Below are 16853 nucleotides of genomic sequence, written 5' to 3'. Positions count from 1 at the left end.
TGCAGGCAAGCTCTCCTCTTACAGGGAAGGTGCACAGATATCTGGCATTCAGACCTCCCTCCTGGCCGAAGATGAAGGCCCAAAACAGGACCTGTCCCAGAAGCTATTTTGCTTTGGCCTGTCACAGAAGCTGTTAGCTTCTGTAGTCCACACTCTCACCTGCACAGAGTAGTCTCAGAAGGATCCAGGAACCAAGATGGCTTCCCCAGGTCCTCCTGAAAAGCCCTCCCAGGCAGGGTGGACACCTCTCCTCTGGCAGGGAAGGTGCCTGGATGTCTGGAGCTCGAAAAGAAGGCTGTCTTAGAAGCTCTGTGGCACCCACCTGTCCCAGAAGCTGTTAGCTTCTGTAGTCCACACTCTCACCTGTGCAGACTACTCTAGGCGGAGTCCCGGAACCAAGATGTCTCCCACAGATGGGCAGGCAAAGCCCTCCCGGGCAGGGCGGACACCAACCTCTGGCCGAGAAGCCAATATCTATTTTTATAGTCTAAAATAATTAAGCCAGGCATGATGGCACATGTCCTTAACCCCAGGACTCAGGAAGGTGAGTTTAGTTGAGTTTTAGGTCAGCCCTTGTTCATAGATGCTTCAAAGCTATATACTGAGACTCTGTCTCAAAATAAATTCAATTTACTTATTTATTAATATATAGATAGATAAAATTGCATTTTTTTTAATTTGCCATGTGATTTGACATATGTTTGTGTTATAAAAAGTGTTGAGATAAAGGTATCTGTCCCCTCAGCCATTTATCCTGTTTTCCCACAATGTGTACCCTGGTTGTGTGCACCCTGGTTGTGAGTACATGGGAGGTGTGCATCCTGGTTGTGAGTACACGGGTGGTGTGCACCCTGGTGGGCTTCAAACTCATGAGATTCTCTTCCCTCTGCTTTACAAGTGCTGAAATTACATGCACATGACATCCCACTATTGCTTATTTGTCATTTCTCCATGGCAAACTCATTGATATCTTTTTATAATTTTTAAATCTTCGAATGAAAATGCATCTTAAAAATAAATTGAGCCAGGCGTGGTGGCGCACGCCTTTAATCCCAGCACTCGGGAGGCAGAGGCAGGTGGATTTCTGAGTTCGAGGCCAGCCTGGTCTACAAAGTGAGTTCCAGGACAGCCAGGGCTACACAGAGAAACCCTGTCTCGAAAAACCAAAAAAATAAAAAAATAAAAAAATAAAAAAATAAAAAAAATAAATTGAATGGCTTTTGAGTTGCTAAAATTGAAGTCTTCCAAAGGAATGAAGCTTTTTTTGTTGTTGTTGATGGTTTATAATCCTCAGTATGGGACCTAGGGGCTTATCTTCCTAGACCAGTGCTCTCCAGCTGAGCTACAACCCCTGCCCCAAAATTATACATACCCTGGTGTGGGTCAGGGGCAGGAAATGGTTGAGACAAGGTCTCACACTGAAGCACAGACTGGCCTCAAACTTAGCCTCTCAAATGCTGGGATTATAGGTATTTAGCTATGACACACAGCTGATATATGCTTAGATTTAGAATTTGTAGCAATTTCTAATTTGTTGATCTTTGTTTAAATTTAAAGGATAAATTTAAGTTTCACTTACAGAATTTTTAAATTTTATTTTTTATGTTGTTTTGGATATCTTTGAGATAGGATCATATTCTGTGGCCTAGGAAGGCCTGGAGCTTGCTATGCAACCCAGGCTGGTCTCTAACACTGATGATAGTCCTCATAACTGAGCCTCTTAATACGCAGATTCTAAACACAAGCCACAATGACTACCTTTTTCTGTGATTTATAAAGACCACCCACTGTAACTCCTTATATAAGTTTCTCAAACTTCTTGTTGTGCACACCTGCTCTAAATGTGGAGTAGAATTATTGCTGTATACTGAAAGCTTATTTAACTTATATAGCACATGGATCCTAGGGATACTTGTCACACTGCTGCCTCCTGTCACTAGTATCAGTGTTGTGTGTGACTACTTAGGTAATGGCTACATCCTCAGCGAAACCTGTTTGTAACAGAAGGAAGTATAATCTAGGAAAGAAAGGGAAGCATAGCAGAGCAGAGTATAGTGTACCTCTAGTGTGGGGAGAGTTGAGTGAGACAGAAGGATCGCAAGATAAAGCCAGCCTGGGTGTCTATGAAAGTTCAAGGCTGCCCTGGCTGGCCTCATACTCGACACTCTGTCTCAAAAAAAAAAAAATCAAAATAAGAAAACAAAGGAGAAAAATGATTGCATGCAGTGTAGTTCAGTGATTGAGTACTTGTCTGGTGTGTAACAGCTATGAAGCATTTTTCCTTTTGCTTTTTAAAGAAGTAATGATATGTATGAAAACAGATATTCAAGTTTCTGTTTTCACATATAATTGATTTGGAGTGTGTGTGTGTGTGTGTGTGTGTGTGCCTGTGTGTGGGGTGTGTGTGTGTGTGTGTGTGTGTGTGTGTGCTTTACTACAGAGCACAGGGTAGTCAAGCACACTTACCACTGAGTGGTACCACTAGACTTTTAATTTTGTCTTTTATAAATTCACCCCAGAAATTCATGAATTCTAAAAACCACTCACCATAAAGTAGTCAACTCCAGTGGAAGAACTCAGAGGGCTTAGCCAGTTTCTGCTGTAATGAGCTGGGAGCAGGTACACAATGATTAATCCTAAAAATACAGTGTTTAGCAATTGAAGATGATAGAGCCCTTTAACTTATGGCAAAATTCACTATCATGAGATGTGTTTAGCTTTACAAAGTGAACAAATTACTAAGTGAAATATCAGCCGAGCAAATCTAGTTGGTGAGATTCCACCTCTTTAGCAAGCTGAACCAGGCTGTTATTGTGTTGATGAATATTGCTCCATCCTCAAAGCTACACAATGAAGCATCACAGCATAAATAAAGGAAAGAAAATTTGTAAGTCATCTTTCATATGTATATGCGAATGTTAAGAACATATAACCACTTTTAGAGACTGTGGAATTTCTTTTGGGTCAATCTTACAGATAAATCTACATTGTGTTCACAGTTCTGTGCAGAGGCAGATTTAACAATGACCATTATGTGTAGAAAATAGCAGCCATTGTTGCTGTACTAAAGTCTCTGGAGATTTAAAAGAAAATAAATGAAGCAAATTAAAACCTTAATGGTAACACACCAAATAAATTAACTAGTAAAGAATGATTAGAAGCAATATAGAAGGACTGTTGAATTAGACCTGGCAAAAGATAATTGAAGTGCATAGAAAGATGGGGATTGCTTACTTATTTAAAAGAATAATTCCTAAACAGTGAACACACACATTTGGATCTTTCAGGTAATTATTTTTGGAGAAAGCATCAAAATATATATATTCAGAAGAGATACAATGCAGTCTGTGCACTGTCAAGTCATAATGACCTGGAATTAACTTAGTTTATGCTTTAGTTTATACGGTGTGTATGTTTGGAAGAATTATGAGCAAGCACTGAACTGACACTATGCAGTTCTTAAAGTGAATGTCGGCAATGTTCTGAATGTTTTATTAGACAACGAGACCACAAGTTTTCTCTGTGTACTTGTCTCTGCAATGGTAGCAGAAGACAGACTATATGTGAAACTTCATGGGTGCATTTAACAATCTGAAATCATGGCAACGTGTAATAACAAGTGGCAACCAGCATCCTAGCAGCATTCGCTTCATGTTACCACTTCATCTGAATTAGTCATTTAGAAGGTATTTTATATGCTTTGCTAAAAACTGACGAGCTTAATCTTGGACTAGGGCATTCAGGCAGGAAATGCTAAAACAGCTCTTTCTTTTGAAGATTTCTTTCATTGCTCCCTGTGAGGTCAAAAAGCAGTTGTGAGTTTGGAAACCCAGAGCAGTGATGTCTTGAGAGCTAAATGAGCCTTTTCTTTCTTGTAGGGTGAGTTTGGTTTGTTCAGTCCTACTTGTGTGCCAGACACAGTCTTAGATGCCAAAACAGATTACTAAAAGAAGTAGACAAAAAAAATCATTGCCCTCATATTCTTTGATCATGGTTGAGGCTCTAGAACATTTCCAGTTATTTAATATTGTTTCTCAGCTTTTTAAAACCTCCACCAAAAGAGTCTTGAACTCTTGAATATTTTATCTTATTTGAATAGAGAAAATTGATGATTTGTTTAGAATACTTGGCAAGAATCCAAAAGCTGATAACTAAAGTAAATATTTTCTTTTTTTTTTTAGGTATTTATTTCATTTACATTTCCAATGCTATCCCAAAAGTCCCCCACACGCTCCCCCACACGCTCCCCCACACGCTCCCCCACCCACTCCCAATTCTTGGCCCTGGCGTTCCCCTGTACTGAAGCAGATAAAGTTTGCAAGACCAATGGGCCTCTCTTTCCACTAAGGACCCAGATATAGCTGTCTCCTTTGAGGCTATGCCAGTACCTGGCAAATACAGAAGTGGATGCTCACAGTCAGCTATTGGATGGATCACAGGGCCCCCAATGAAGGAGCTAGAGAAAGCATCCAAGGAGCTAAAGGGGTCTGCAACCCTATAGGTGGAACAACATTATGAACTAACCACTACCCCCCAGAGCTCGTGTCTCTAGCTGCATATGTATCAGAAAATATTTTCTTTTTGGTTGTCGCTACTGTGTTTCCTGTGCCAGAGTTACACCTGTATTGATGACTGACTTAGGAATACTTTGGGCTTCACTTGTGGATTTAGTCTTTAGATGGGGCTTAACTCAATTTCAAGTGGGGAGTGGCAGAAAACAGGAGGCTCAATGTAATGTGCAAATTCATTTAGAAATGTGTCTCTGTCATGTGAAGATGTATGGAATCCTTAAATGGACTGAACAGTCACCATGGAAAATGAATATCTGTCTGAGTTATTTTTGCGTATGTGAGGAGTACAAGAGCTGACTCAAAGAGGATGCCATGCTGGTTTCCTGTCCTGAAGTCAAACAAGAAGACAGACAGACTGTGCTGGAAAAGCCATGTGCTCATGCCTGTTTGCTCACATCTCGGTTCATTTCATATTTTATTTTTCTTAGATAGAGACTTGCACTGTGGTTCAGCATAACTTGGAATTCACTATATAGCCTGACTAGCCTAACACTTGAGACAGTCTTCCCGATTTAGCCTTCCAAATGCTAGGATTACATAGAAGTATGAACTACCTGCCTCAATATGTATGGTTTTCTGATAAGACTGATGAGTTTGTTAATAAGTTTTTTAGGTATTATACAAATGTCAGCATTTAGAAGATTCACATAACTTGATGAAATAATCAATTTTCCAGTGATCAACACATAATTTAATGAAATCAACCGTTAAAAAACAGTTCCACTCAAAATTCAACTGAAGGACTGGAGAGATGGCTCAGCAGTTAAGAGCACTGACTGCCCTTCTGAAGGTCCTGAGTTCAAATCCCAGCAACCACATGGTGGCTCACAACCATCTGTAATGAGATCTGATGCCCTCTTATGGGGGTGTCTGAAGACATCTACAGTGTACTTACATATGATAAATAAATAAATAAATAAATAAATAAATAAATAAATCTTTAAAAATTTCAACTGAAACCAAAGAGATTTAATTGGAAAAAGTGGCAATGAACACAGTTTTCAATTTGCTTTTTGAAACAATTGCTTTGTTTAAAAAAAAAAAAAAACCCTATATGACTTACCATATGATGGGCTATATTATGCTTTTTAAATCTTAACATTTTTCCCAGCTGCAATTTTAACATGATGATTACATTAATTTAATTCACATATCAGAAAGTTCTTGGTGGATTTCAGGTCCAAAGCCAAGACGTTGGGAGAAACACTAAGTTGGCTGGGTTTTGCTGTTGTTTCCTTCTCTTTTCTATCCCTCACTTCTAACCCTCCTCCTGTTCCTTCAGCTCTTCTCTTCTTCCTTCTTCTCCTCCTCTTCCTCCTACTCTTCTTCTCCTCTTGTTTCAGTCAAAGGCATGAAGGTAGAAAGATAGAAAGCACATGATATATCTCTTTATATGTTTTCATTAGCTGTGAAGAGAATACAGATTTCTCAAATCAGACTGTCCCATGTGGGGCTCAGCTCAACTAACCATTTTCTGAGAACTTAGACTTCAACCAGAGAAAAGTCAGAAATGGTGAGCCACATCTGCAGTCCCAGGGCTGAGGAGGCTGGGACAGGAGGATAATGGGCTTAAGGCAAAATTCTGTCCATAATTTAACATTCAATTAGAATCCTGGTTTAGTTTAAAACAGGCTATACATGATAATACGGAGTTATCCTCGGAACGTTGAGATAAAGGGGTTTTTATACCTTTATTAATTCTTTTTTAAAAGACTTATTTATTCTATGTATGTGAGTACACTGTAACTGTCTTCACACATACCAGAAGGGGGCATCGGATCCCATTACAAATGGTTGTGAGCCGCCATGTGGTTGCTGGGAATTGAACTCAGGACCTCTGGAAGAGCAGTCAGTGTTCTTAACCGCTGAACCATCTCTCCAGCCCCCACCTTTAGTAATTCTCTGAGAATGTCATACACTGGATTATGACCATATTCATCCCCAACTCTCCCTTTAAGTCCTGCCAGACACAGCCTCACCACTGTACATTCCCAACTGTTTGTCTTCTGAAATTAAGATCTTGCTTTGTACCATTCCTTTCCTTAAATAAGAAAAAAATGTTTCAGGGGCTGTAGCTGCAGGTCAGTGTGAAAGTGTTTGCCCTGCATTCATAAGGGCCTACATTCCTCCCAAATATTGGCCTTACAGACTTCTAGCACCTCATCCAGCTACCCTTGCCTAATTACCTTCCTATTAAAGATTTTTCTTTGATCTTCCTAGCCTTTCAATGATGAAGATTGTTCTACCTTCTCCCATTAAATAAATTAGTATCAATCTAAAATGCAAGGTTGTACTGTTAAAGTATTTGACTGTGTCTGTTTGTTTGTGGTATTTGTTCCCTTCATTTGGATTGGACCTAGAGCCTCATACATGGTAGACAAGTGCTCTACTGAGCTATATCCACAACCATTTTATTTTTAAATACTTTCATTCTTTAAAGTGTAGTTATCAATTCCCGAATTGCTTTTCCTCACTTCAAGCCTTTGAATGTACCTGTCTTACTCTCAAATTCATGCCCATTGTTTTTTTCAATTGTTGTAGTTGTGTATATATTTCTTAATATATAAACATGCCTGATTGCTCCGTATAATGTTGCTTTGTGTGTGTATGATTTCAGGGCTGACCACTGGGTATAAGATAACCAACTGGTGCTCTCTTCCCTGACATTGTCTCTAGTCTATATGCCCCTACTCTCAGCATTCCTTAGTTGCTTTTTAAAAAGATTTGTGTGTCTACATAACTAAGTAGGAATCTAAAGGCGTGCATGCAGTAAGCTGGTTTTTATATTAGTTTGGATAAAGTCCATGTATTTCCCATCTATTGGGTGAGCCTCGATATGAACTGAGCACAGTGGTATGATATGTACACCCCAATGCTTTACATTTTTAAATATAATTGGCCAGATCACTATTTCCTGTGCACTAAATAGAAAAATGGATTGAGTAAACACTGAATGGGAAGAGGGAAAGATATGTATGTATGTATGTAATCATCAGAATGCTTGAAGTCTTTGCATAGTTTATGCCACCATCTGTTTCACTCTAATGGAGATATGAGTGAAACAAGAAACTATTTTTCAAATGACTATTGCTGGAGTCGCACAGATCAAATTATCTTCAATTAAGAAAAAATGTGTGTGTGCATGTGTGAGTTTATGTATTGCACAGATAAGTATATATATATATATATATATATATATCCAAGAAGGTATTGGATTTCCCAGAGTTAGAGTTAGAGCCCTACATTGGTGTTGAGAACCAAAGCAGTCCCCAGGAAGAGCAGGAAATGCTCTTAATTACTGAACCATCTCACCAGCCCCCTCAAACTCTTTCTTTTGAGACATGATATTATCTAGGCTGGCACAACCTTGTGATCCTCATGCCTCATTACCCCTCAATGCCCACATGCCTAACTTCATCCTCAGTAACTAGAGGTATAGGCATGTGCCACCACATACAGATTGTTTATCTTTGTCTTTTTGTTTTGTTTTGTTTTTGTTTGTTAGTTTTTCTTGTGTATAAACATTTTGTAATATTAGGGAGTGAACCTAGGACCTATTTATGTCCTAGACAACTTATTTTTTACTAAGAAGAGAGGTGTTTATTTTGAGACAAGGTCTTCAATAAGTTACCCAAGCTGCCCTTGCAATTAGTCCATATCCTATGCAGGCCTTGAATTTGCCATCTTTCTGCCTCAGCCTCCTCAAGAGCTGATTAGAGGCCAGGACCGCCAAGTTGGCTTTATTTATCTTATAACATCATATCATATGCCTTACGGCTAACCAGATATGAAAGCAATGTAAAGTGTTTACATTCCAAATTCCAATGCTGTGGTCAAGTCTGTAGAAGATAAAGTGCATCAGGATATGGACTGACTGACTACTTACTGGGGCATATTGTGCTTATGAAGGTGGACTGTTACTGTTTGGCATCTCAGGATGCTGAACTTAATGTGTGCTTGTGCCTTGGGTTTTTGTTTCTCCAAATATGAAAACATAATTACAGAATCTTGTACAGCTTTGTGTAAATCACTTGTGTGGTAGGCACAAGGCCCCAGATTCCATCTGGTGTGGGAGGGAGGAAAAACAAAAGTATTCCTGAAAACAGATCCATTTGATTGTTAAAACCAACTCGTATGCAATAGGAAGTTTGTATAGCTAATGCCGATACTTCTAGGATGCATCCTTGAAATGTACCAATCTGGTTCAAAAATTACAATAGCATTACTATACTATGGTGTTTATACTGGCACCTGTTTTATATGTTAGATCTCTGTTCATGAATGTTTCACTCACTGTGTGTGCTATTTTTTAAATTAAAAAATGGGTAATATCTAATTTCTGGAAAGGAAATTAGATCATTCTATTGAGGTGCGTCATTAAGTAGGAGAGGCCTCTAAGGTACCCGTGAGACATGGGAAGAATAGACATAGCAGTGGGTGTGGTAGGGAGTATGATGATTGACCGAAAGTTGGAAGCGGTCTGAAAAATATGCTCTAGATTTGGATTCTAGCTACACATCTCCTGTGACGTTAATGGGTGTGCCTCTGATTTTTTTTTCTTTCCACCCTCAGGGGTATGTGTAAACCTTATTGTTTTGATTGTAAGATCTAAAAGGCAATTTGCATGAGTTTTCCATTGGCTTTGCGTTCATCCTGATGTATTGAGACTGAAATATGAAACTCGTTTTCATTCTGTTGCCTGCTAGTAAAAAAAATAAAATAAAATAAAATAAATAAATAAAGCTCATTATTCACCCTTAGCCACAATTTTCTATTCCCAAGGCAGTTATCATTGGCCATAATAAAAACAGGTTCTAGCCACACAGTCACCATCCAGCCCTTCCTATACCACCCTATGCAGGTGCTGAGTGAAAAAAGAAGTTTACAAAGTGAATCATGAACCAAAAAAATAAAAATGAAAACTAAAAACCTTGAGTGGACTATTGAAGAAGTTTCTTGTAGGAAACATCTGGTGTTGAGGGTTTTTGTTTGTTTGTTTGTTTGCTTGTTTGTTTGGATTTTCCATTTTGGGTTTTTGTTTTACTAGTGCTGGAGAATAAAACCATAGGACCCCTTGAATGCTTGGTAGGAGACAGATTAGTAACATTTGAGTTTGAAAACCTGAAATATATATGTATGTATATATTCACATATGACCCAAGAAGTCAGGGATACATTTTGTTTGATTATTTTGCTATGACAGGATTTCACTGCATAGCTATCCTGGAACTTGCTATGTAGAACTGGCTGGTCTTGATCTCAGACATCCACCAGCCTCTGCTTCCTGAGTGCTGGGATTAAAAGCCTGCACCACAACCGCCTGGCAAGGACTGACTTTCTAAGTAGCCTGTTAGAACCATCTGTATATGAAAAGAGCAACAGTGTCTTCTCAAGCTGCACAATTATTAGTTTAAAACAATCATTTACCCAGTGATGATGTTGCACATCTGAAAAGATGGTTATATAGCACTTGGGACAAACCTATCTAAGGGGTTTGAGGCAATAGGTGTGGCTGAAATACAGCTCCTGCTGGGAAACTCCAGCATTTCTGGCCCAGCACTGCTGTCTCCTTACCTGAGGTGGTTGCCTCTGTTCCAGTATTCTTTACCTACACAACCCAGGATAGCACCTGCATAGGTTTCTGCCTTCCAGTTAGTACTATGGGTTTCATAGGACCTCTAAAAGGATTATCTACCCTGACAGACCCCAGGAGAATTTGAAAAAATAGAGAAATTCATATACTAAGTCAGCAATTAATATATATGTATGTGTGTGTCCCCTGGCTTCTCCTGGTATATCTTGTCTTTTCTATTTTGTGTTGCTTTGGGGGGGGGGATTTCATATGGACTTTGATGATTGCTCTAACACATTGAAGCATGTCCATTAAGGCAATGAAATGTAATCCAGTATTGGTAGGCAAAGGGAAGCGAGGAGGACCGAACACTGACTCTTAATGAAGACTACCTACCCAGTGATGGCTCTTCGTCATGAGTGAATGCTCTGTGAGTCATATCTGTGTGCTGAGAACGTAGTGGGTTATATAAGACTCATTGCCTTGTTTTGTCTTCTTCACAAAGATCCAGAGCATGTTATCTCATTTTATTTCCTCATATGGTAGACAGAGGAGATGTTAGTAAGCAGGTGTTATCTGGGCAGGTTACAACACTACCCTCCAGTTACTGAACGCCATACTGGATGCTGACCCTCTCCCATACTTCCTCCTTCCCCAGCAGTCTTTAAAAGATATGTGGAATTAGTTCCACTTTTACAGATAGGGATGTGGGCCCCAGAGAGACTTAAGTGTCACAAAGGGTCACAAGCACTTCAAGACCGTGACTTCTTAGATTCCCATGCTGCCATTTCATTCCTCCCAGGTTATTAATTTGCACTGAATCTCTAGAAATAGTCTGAGCCTAGCCAGCACAGCTCATTGTTTTATTTTGTTTGTTTGGTTGTTCTGATTTTGGTTTTGAGGAGGTTTGTTTTTGTTTGTTTGTTTGTTTGTTTATTTGATGTGGGTTAGTTTTGGGGTTTGGGTTTGGGTTTGGGTTTTGGTTTTCTTTTATCTAGCCATTCAGTGATTCACTTACTAGAATAGGTAAGAAGGGTTTTAATAAGAGCATCTGTCCATAACTAATGATTGCCATGATTTACATTTATGGCATATACAAAATCATTAAAAATGCTCTACACTATATAAAGAAAGTAGTTACTATAATATGGGTTAGTTCATATTTTTATTCTTTATACTACTACTAATTATTTTATATACAATTTTATTATTATTATTATTATCATTATCATTATCATTATATTGGGTGTTGAGACAGGGTTTCAGTCCGTACCCAGGCTGTTGTGGAAATCATTTTGTAGACTGGGCTGACCTCGAAATCACAGAGCTCCTCATGCACTTGTAACCCCAGGGCTGGGATGAAAGGCCATTATGCCCAGTGAGTATTTGATATCGTTACTATTATTTACAGTGTGAAAGATGGAACCTTAGGGCCTTTTGCATACTGGGCCAGCACTGTGTCTGAGCCCCAGCCCCTACTTCAGCCCCAAAATGTTTAAGGTTGTCATCATCCTGGCTGGGAAGGCCAGGCTGAAGAGATTAAACTGACTCAATAACACATAAACCTATTAAACTGTGGGGCGGTAAGAGAAGGACACCTAGTCTGATGCTGGAGCACTTTCTAAGGTGGCACTGCCTTTTCCACAGAACAGTCTGGCGCACTGTGCTGCTGTCAGAGCTTTCTTCTAACAGAAACCAAAGTGAAATAAGCGTGCTGCTCCAGTTAGAATCTGGAGTATAAATGTTGTATGTGGACTGGAATGAATAATAGAAAACATAAGCGTCCTGGGATAGTTAATTTGCCTTTCCAAGTAATGTACTTGACTGTGGATGAGTGGCTTGGACACTGGGGAGAAGCTGTTCTTTGTGTTCTAAAATAAGCAGGTTACTTGGCTACTGCTCAAACTCTAAATAGGTATATGGGTTGTAGCTATTTGACCTGAAGCAACTTGAAGTTCCCTTGGTTCCCTGTCTGGTTTTAAAAGTGGAGCCAAAACAAAAGCATGAAGGCATAAAAGTTTTCTCTCAAGGTTGTGCTTCAGTTCAAATTTGAATCTGGCAAAGGAGTGTAAGGCAGGCAGGCAGGCAGGAAGGAGACTCGTAAGTATTGTATCATTCCTTTGTCAGGGTGTTCATTTGCTAGCAGGAAGTGTTGTGACTTGCTCTTTAAAGTTGCAATTGTAAGAAGAATGTTGGGTTTCCAGATTTCAAGTTCTGGGCGTGGGAGACAGTCCTCTTAGTGCTTCAAGAAAAGAAGCAGGTTCTCTCCGGTCGGAAGGGTAACTATTTTAATATCTCTCTCTTTTTTTTTTTTTTTTTGTCGGTGCTAACTTTGTAGGTTACTGAATATTTAAGCCGAGCTCGACAGTTTGAAAACATGAAGTTCTTATTTTCTGTTTAGGTAAATCTTTGGAATCACTTTTAAAATCTTGATTGTTTAAGAATAAGTCAGATTTGTTGTAGGACATTTTGAAATTAAGTATTTAACCTTTTCTGTGTTCTCTATTCTGGTGATTTTTCTCTTCTTCGATATTGGGAATGTTCTAGGGGCTTTATTTTCTCTTTTTAAAAATGGGTTTGAGCCAGGCGTGGTGGCGCACGCCTTTAATCCCAGCACTCGGGAGGCAGAGGCAGGCAGATTTCTGAGTTCGAGGCCAGCCTGGTCTACAAAGTGAGTTCCAGGACAGCCAGAGCTATACAGAGAAACCCTGTCTCGAAAAAAAATAAAATAAATAAATAAATAAATAAATAAAAATGGGTTTGAAGTCCTTCTTACATAATCTTAACTTGTCAAGTTAGATACCTCAAAGCTTAATTGATAGAAATTATTATCTGGCATTTTGAGTAGAAGGGAGAAGAAACAGGATTTCAAATGCCTTTGGTTCTTGTTAAAGGATTTTTTTTTTAATTCTGTAACAAAGCTTGTCATGATCAGATAAGTATCTCTGCTCTGACAAAGTGGCTTATGTCAAACAGTTGTCCCAGAGTTTACAGTTCACAACACACAGGATTTAGATGGTGTTCCTGTCCCAAAGCAGTGCTCATCTTAACCAGCAGGGTTTTCTCTCGTTTTTTTCTTTTTTCTTTTGTTTTAGGCTCAAGTCGCGTAATTTTTTTTTCCAGCAAGGTAACTTTCTTTTCTTTTTTTTTTTTTCTTTTTTTTTCATTTATTTATTTTTTATTAGATATTTTCTTTATATACATTTCAAATGCTATCCTGAAAAGTTCCCTATATCCTCCCTCCAGCCCTGCTCCCCTATCCACCCACTCTTGCTTCTTGGCCCTGGCATTTCCCTGTACTGGGGCATATAAACTTTACAAGACCAAGGGGCCTCTCTTCCCAGTGATGGCCGACTAGGCCATCTTCTGCTACATACCATCAGGGTTTTCAAACATACACAGCAGAGGAGCTTAAAAGTCTTAACTTCTTGAAGCTCCTGACAAAAGGAAGTATAGCTAGTTATAGAATGATCTTAACTCTGAGGTAAGGGAGCATCACCTATGTAGTATGAAACATTAAGTCTAGTGTTTTCAGTACAGGGAGGATATTTAAATTGGCAAGGTATATGAACCAGACACTTTAGGGACAGATTCTCTGCTAAGCTTAAAGAGGGTCTTGTGATAATAAGTAGTTTTGTTTTGAGTTGAAATATGTTAGCTGCTCTGATTCTTGCTTGCACATATGTACTTCACACACGTCCCTGAAGAACACTCGTGACTTCTTAAATATGGTAGTTTTTCCAGCTCAGGAAGCTGGAACATCCCTCGGGGATGTAGGGCAATTCAGTTCATGAGCAGCAGCAGCGTTATTTTTGCACAGAATATGGGTAGGAGATGTATGCTCTAAGTGCTGGGAAAACACAAAAGGGCTGAAAGCTTTCAAAAGAGGTGTGCCTTATGTCAGTCTAAGACATCGGTGCCCATTAGCTTGGTAAACAAATAAGGGTAAAAAAGGAGTAATATGAGTTGAGTCTTTTTGCTAATTATTTTTAATTTTTGAGATTATAATATAACACCACTTCTCCTGTCCATTTCCTCCCTCTTGGATGAGTCTTTCTTTTGAGTTTGACATATCTAAATCATTAATATGACTTGCATAAAAAAATCTATAAAACTTTTGGGCATCAAGCATTTAAAGAATGTCTTCAATGTAAGTTAAGTCGAGCACTGCTATTATTGGAAGAGTTGGTGAATTATTTTTAAATAGCCAGTGCTTTTAGATCTTATCTGTGTTTACTAAGAGCCATTGGGGAAAGGAAACTTTTACTTAAAATGGAAGTATTTGATATTCCTTCAGGAAGTGACACAGAGTTGGGCACCCTTTGAGATTTGAATGACTCATACATACTGCTACTGAAAAAGATCAATTGGAATCTAGCTTATACTATTCTAGAATAGACTGCAAATATTTTCATAAGATGGATTTGTTTCTTCCTTGATATGTAGTAGTGAAACCAGGAGATGCCTGGTGTTAGATTGGAAACAGTTCCAGTTAGAAAGGTAGGGCAAAGAGGAGCAGGACAGGATGAAGAAAGAGTGGGGGCATCTGTGGGTAAACCCTGAGAAATGGAGTATCTGCTGGGTTTGTGGATGGTGATTATATTGTTTTCTCATACTTTATATATTGAAAATGCTATGTATCAAAAGATGGCCTAATAGGCCATCACTGGAAAGAGAGGCCCATTGGACAAGCAAACTTTATATGCCCCAGTACAGGGGAACGCCAGGGCCAAAAAGGGGGAGTGGGTGGGTAGGGGAGTGGGGGTGGGTGGGTATGGGGGACTTTTGGTATAGCATTGGAAATGTAAATGAGCTAAATACCTAATAAAAAATGGAAAAAAAAGAAAAAAGAAAATGCTAATAGCACAAGACTGGACATATAATTAGCTAATTGTATAGCTAGGTACATCTATTTGTAAACATTCAGTTTTGCCTGTGAACAGCAAGCCTGTCAAAACATGATCCATGTGTATGTCATATTGTAAAGGTGAAATGTGCTGCGTGTGTGCCAAAAGGCAGCAAGGACTGTTTCTAAACCTCTTTCTGTTTGACTTTCAGTTACAATCACATCATAGGCTGCAAACCTCTTGAAGAGTTCTGTAGTAGTTCAAAGTGTGAAACCAGAGTGAATAAGTAAAACGTGATCACAGGCCACTTACATGTGAAGAATGTGACTTTGTTGTGTTCTCAATTTTTTCCAAAGTTTTCTTTAATAATGCTTGCAACTTTATTTGTTTATTTAGTCATTTATTCATCTATTCTATTGGCGCTGAGAACTGTGAGGACTGAACCCTTCATACTGTTTGTGCTAGAGAAACATTCTACCACTAACCTATACTCTGAATCTCCCTGGTTTAGCATTGCTTGTTTGGGGCGCTTTTGTTTACTTTTTTTCAGACAGGATTTCCTTATGTAGCCTATCCTGTCTTTGAACTTTTGTGTAGCCCAGGGACTCACAATCCTCCTGCCCCACACTCACAAATTCTGTAACTATAGGTATCAGCATGCCCAGCTCAAGACTGCATTTTGGAAACCCATTTGAGGTGACTAGGTAGACTAACTTCCAGATAGCTAGGTCAGCTCGCTCCCATCGATGCTGATGCTTATTTATTCAGCCAGTTTTTGGTGTGTACTTGTGAGCCAAGATACAAAGTCATATATGTGATATCTTCTCTGTTTTGAAGGAACCAGGAATGAGTGTAAGAGACAGAAAAGGCAGAAGGTAGTCACCACACTGTGGGATTTAGGGAGGGATTACTGGCTAACAACTGTGACCATGTACTGCATCTACTTTAAAGTCATTGAACAGAAAACTTGAGGTTTGGGCATGGTAGTCTATTTCTGTAATCACAGAATTTGGAAGCAGAAGCAAGAAAATCAGCAGTCTGAGGCCAGCCTAGGGTACATGAGAGTCCATATCTCAAAACAAAAACAAGCAAACAAACAAACAAAAATCACAAAAATTTAGGATGGTATAACTGGTTGCCAGTATTAAAGAATTAGAAAGTGGGCAAAGATAGCCTAGGTTTAATATCTATGACTTTAAAAAACTCTCTGCTCTTTTATTCTTTTCAGAAACCTTTAAAGGTCATTTGGTATCTGCAGGGATCGTGAGGTGACACATGCAAAGGAGAGTGACATCTCTACATTTCTGAGAAGATGGGTATTTAAGTTAAAAGTTTTGAATACATCCAAGTTAAAATTATACTTAAAGGAAGCAAGTTCTTGGGACAGAGCAAAGGGTAAAGGAAGTCTTCATCAACAGTTGTCCAGAAAATAGCAGTTTATTAGAAATTGAAAGCACATTTTGTCAAGGAAGTATACGCTTGCCCTTGTTAAGGTTTAATTACTTGAAGCTGGAGAGAAAGAGCTGCCTCCGTGGTTAAGAGCACTTGCTGCTCTTCTGAGGACCTTGATTCAGTATGCACCATATGCATCTAGTGCCATTGGAAGCCAGATGAGGATTTCAGATCCCCTGGAACTAGAGTTACAGTCAGATTTGATCTACCACGGGGTGCCAGGAACCAAACTAAAATCCTTTACAAAAGCAACCAGCTTTCTTAACTGCTGAGTCCTATCTCCAGCCCCAAGTAATAAGACTTTTCCAGCTACCTTAAGAGTGTCTTTGAACTCTTCTGTTTCATTATCTGACATTTTTTTTATATTGTCATTCGTGTGTCGTTTGGTGGCACACCTCATTGAATCTAGGG

The 16853-nt window shown here is 39.1% G+C and overlaps 1 protein-coding gene across 4 annotated transcripts in view; it reads left to right on the top strand.

The window, feature by feature from the left end:
• The window catches only part of Pls3 (plastin 3), a 90767-nt gene that overhangs the window by 23253 nt on the left and 50661 nt on the right, over nucleotides 1-16853 (top strand). The window contains exon 1 of one of the 4 annotated variants that reach the window (XM_029473186.1): nucleotides 12268-12422. The exons of 2 other annotated variants lie outside the window; for them this stretch is intronic. The gene's annotated coding sequence lies outside the window, so the exon portion shown is untranslated. Of the gene's footprint in view, nucleotides 1-12267; nucleotides 12423-16853 lie in introns of those variants that run through there. One more of the 4 variants, XM_029473187.1, reaches the window with a different exon arrangement.

Source organism: Mus caroli, chromosome X, assembly GCF_900094665.2.
Source record: "Mus caroli chromosome X, CAROLI_EIJ_v1.1, whole genome shotgun sequence".
In the NCBI taxonomy this organism is placed as follows: domain Eukaryota; kingdom Metazoa; phylum Chordata; class Mammalia; order Rodentia; family Muridae; genus Mus; species Mus caroli.
The sequence above is the reverse complement of the archived record's forward strand: the minus strand, read 5'-3'. Positions and strand labels throughout refer to the sequence as shown.